Here is a 4,109-nt window from a genome sequence, read left to right on the forward strand (position 1 = left end):
TTAAATTTGCAGAGGCCCCTTTAAAAGCCCAAGGCTTCATGGCTGGTCCCTTTGTCACCACCTAGTAAGAATATTTAGAAATGTACCCTTCGGTTTTCAAGCCACAGTTTGTGGAGCAGATATGACCCACCCGATCTCATTATAGAGCATGTTTCTTAATGATTGGATGAAGAGCAGGCATGGGCAAACTTCGGCCCTCCGGGAGTTTTGGACTTCAGCTCTCACATTTCCTAACAGCCTATCAGTTGTTAGGAATGGTGGGTGCTGGGAGTCCAAAACACTCAGAGGGCCGATATTTGCCCGAGTCATTAATAAATATGCCCTACAATAATCTTGGAAGTCCATATCCCCTCACTGAGAGGATGGCCAGTAAGTGGGATCAACTGTGAAAGCTGCATTTAAGAGCTTACAGTGGAATACCTTATTGTTGGTGGCAACGTTAGATCCCAAGCCTTGGACCTTGTGCTTTAGAGTAGCAGAGCACTTGATGAACCAACCTGGTCACAACATATTATTTGAGAATACAGAAATGCTGCAATGTTAGTCTCTGAGCCTTGGACCTTGTGCTTTAGAGACCACTAGACACGGATGAAACTTGGGACTTTTTTCATGACTTCAACATTGGATTGTGGACACTGTTTCATCATGTGAAAGTTCAGCAGCTGGCTAGACCCACAACTGTTTTGCAACTCCTCTGTTGATTGTTTCAGTTGAAATTTATTGTTACTGAGAACTAATTAGCTGACCTGTGACAAAAGGGTTACGAATCAGTTTTTGGTCAACTTTAGATTCAGTTTGCGGTGCTGATTCAAAAAATTGCATTGGATAGACCACATTAGCTCTAGTTTCTGATACAGAACATATGCCATGGTCAGCGACAGCGAAGGTGTAGCAGGAGGCATGAAAGAAGCAGAAATAAACTAAAATAAATAAATAAAAGAGGAAGGAGGCTTGCAGACCAGATTTTCGTCCTTGTGGCCACTGGTGATCCACGACCTACAGGTTAAGAACCACTGCCTTAAATGCTGCTTTCACGGATGATCCCTATAGTTGGCCAATTTCGCCATAATTCTGCTTGAACGTCTCAGCTAATCATTTACCTTTCTCTGCTCCAGAAAAGAAGACACCATTAACCCTTCCTCAGCTTGCTCTACATCATCTGGCTCTCCTACCCCTCTCCCTCCCAGTGTTTAAAAAGTTTGAGGACCTCCTAGATGAGGGCAGAGTGCCGGCACCATTACCTTCCTCTTCCTTCTTTTCTTTTGACACTGCTTCCTCTTTTTTGACTTTTGGCAGGGCCCTCTCTGGATCAGGTCCACATTGGTCGAGGTGGAGGGGAAAGGACACAGGGCCGGCTCTTCAGTGGGGGGTAGCGGGGTTGCGGACCTTCGGGGGGATCTCCTCAGATCACACTGTTTGCTGCGGGTGAAGTAAGGCGAGGTGTGGGGGGCCTTGCAGTTGGGTCCGGGGGCCACGTTCTCCTCCTCCTCCGCCACCTTCTTCTTCTTCTTCACCCAGTAGAAGACCAGCATCATGTGCCGCTTCTTCCTCCTCTGGCCAGTGGTCTCTTTGGATGACATTGCGAACCCTGAGTCAAAATCATGGGATCCCTTCCCCAAAGGACAGGGAATAAAGGCCTCCAAAGGGACCAGGAGCTGTCCTCACAATGGCAACCCTTGGATGTCATCACTCAGGATGTCACAATAGGTTTCCCATGGTTTGATAGATGGATAGACTGAGCCCTGATTACACTGTGACACCATTTTTGTTCTTGGGTTACAAGTGTCATTTCCTAATTGGGTCTATCATAAAAACATGGGGAAAGTTTATTAAACTGCCAAAACTTTGCTTTTGTGGGACTGACATCTTCCAGCACATTTAGCTCTAGTTTTTCAATGAAATCATCATCGAATCTCAACTGATTCAACCTTGTTTGTGGCAGCCACAAAAAAGGAGTTTTTGGAGTAGAATAACTACTTTCAAAGTAGGTACCACACAATTAAACAAGAAATAACACTTTCAAACCAGGAACAGAATATTTTTGTTTCCAAATTTTGTTACATAGTGTAATTGGGTGTGAGTTATGGCAGCAGCTTTTCATTTGACTTTCTGTAAAAGAAAAATAGAAATGGAAGAGTGGAGCCCAGTGAATCATCCCAATGCAGGCATTACGAAACATCATCATCATCAGCATGCATGTTTTCATGGCTCTTAAAATCCCATTTTTGGCACAAAGAGTGAATCAGGACCCTCCAGTCCTCATTTTATAGAATAGTATCCAAAATATTGTCAAAGGCTTTCATGGCCAGGATCACTGGGTTGTTGTAGGTTTTTCCGGGCTATATGGCCATGTTCTGGAGGCAATTTCTCCTGATGTTTCGCCTACATCTATGGCAAGCATCCTCAGAGGTAGTGAGGTCTGTTGGAAGTAGGAAAAATGGGTTTATATATCTGTGGAATGACCAGGGTGAGACAAAGGACCCCTGTCAGCTGATCACCTTGATTTGCATTCAATGGCCTGGAAGTGCCTGGGGGGAATCTCTTGTTGAGAGTGATTTTATGTGCCTGTTTGTTTCCCAACTGTTGTTTTGCTGTTGTAATTTTTGAGTTTTTTAATGCTGGTAGCCAGATTTTGTTCATTTTCATGGTTTCCTTTCTGTTGAAATTGTCCACATGCTTGTGGATTTCAATGGCTTCTCTGTGTAGTCTGACATGGTGGTTGTGAGAGTGGTCCAGCACTTCTGTGTTTTCAAATAATATGCTGTGTCCAGGTTGGTTCACCAGGTGCTCTGCTATGACTGATTTCTCTGGTTGGAGTAGTTTGCAGTGCCTTTCATGTTCCTTGATGCGTGTCTGGGCGCTGCATTCGGTGGTCCCTATGTAGACTTGTCCACAGCTGCATGGTACACGGTAGACTCCTGCAGAGGTGAGAGGATCCCTCTTGTCCTTTGCTGAACACAGCATTGGTTGGATTTTCTTGGTGGGTCTGTAAGTGGTTTGTATGTTGTGTTTCCTCATGTTTCCCTATGCGGTCAGTGGTTCCCTTGATGTATGGCAAGAACACTTTTCCTCTGGGTAGATCTTCATCTTTACTCTCGTGGCTTGTTCTTGGTCTTGCAGCTCTTCTGATGTCTGAGGTGGAGTATCCATTGGCCTGTAGAGCCCAGTTTAGGTGGTTCAGTTCATCTTGGAGGAGGTGGGGTTCGCAGATTCTTTTTGCACGGTCTGCCAAGGCTTTAATTGTGCTTCTTTTTTGACTTGGGTGATGGTTGGAGTTTTTATATAGATATCTATCAGTGTGTGTGGGTTTTCTGTAAACGGTGTGACCCAATTGTTGATCTGGTTTGCGGATGACTAGGACATCTAGAAAAAGCAGTCTTCCTTCATTTTCTTTTTCCATGGTGAATTGGATGTTTGGGTGGATGCTGTTAAGTTGTTCCAGGAACCTGTTGAGTTCTTCTTCTCCATGGCTCCAAATAGTGAAGGTGTCATCCATATATCTGAACCATATAGTGGGCTTTTTGGTTGCTGTTTCAAGGGCTTGTTTTTCAAAGTGTTTCATGTAAAAATTAGCTATGACTGGGCTGAGAGGGCTCCCCATAGCTACTCCATCTTTCTGTTCATAGAACTCATTGTCCCACTGAAAGTAGCTGGTGGTGAGGCAATACGGGGGCCTTATATACATTTATATAATGTATATGTGTATATACACACACATAATATATACATTCAATATTTTATACATACATAAGATTGTACATATAAAATAGTGTATGTATATTATAAATTTTTATATTATGTTTTTTATTATATTATATTGGTATTCTATTTGAACTGCAGCTTCCGTCCATCCAAGAATGATTGGCCTTGCAATATCAAACTCACTTGGGTCAAAGCAAAGGGGGGACCAGTTCATCTATCTCCTTTATGGCCCAGAAGACTTTGATGCAGCCGCCTCATCCCGGTAAAGTATTCAAGAGCAAAGAAAAGTTGCAAAGGGCAGGTAGGAAAAAGGCCAGGCTCACCTCCTGCTCCTCCTTTTTGCTCTTAAATATTTTACCTGGATGAAGCGGCCAACTCAAAGCCTTCTGGACCATAAAGGAGAGAGG

This window comes from Anolis sagrei, chromosome Y (genome assembly GCF_037176765.1).
Source record: "Anolis sagrei isolate rAnoSag1 chromosome Y, rAnoSag1.mat, whole genome shotgun sequence".
Classification (NCBI taxonomy): Eukaryota; Metazoa; Chordata; class Lepidosauria; order Squamata; family Dactyloidae; genus Anolis; species Anolis sagrei.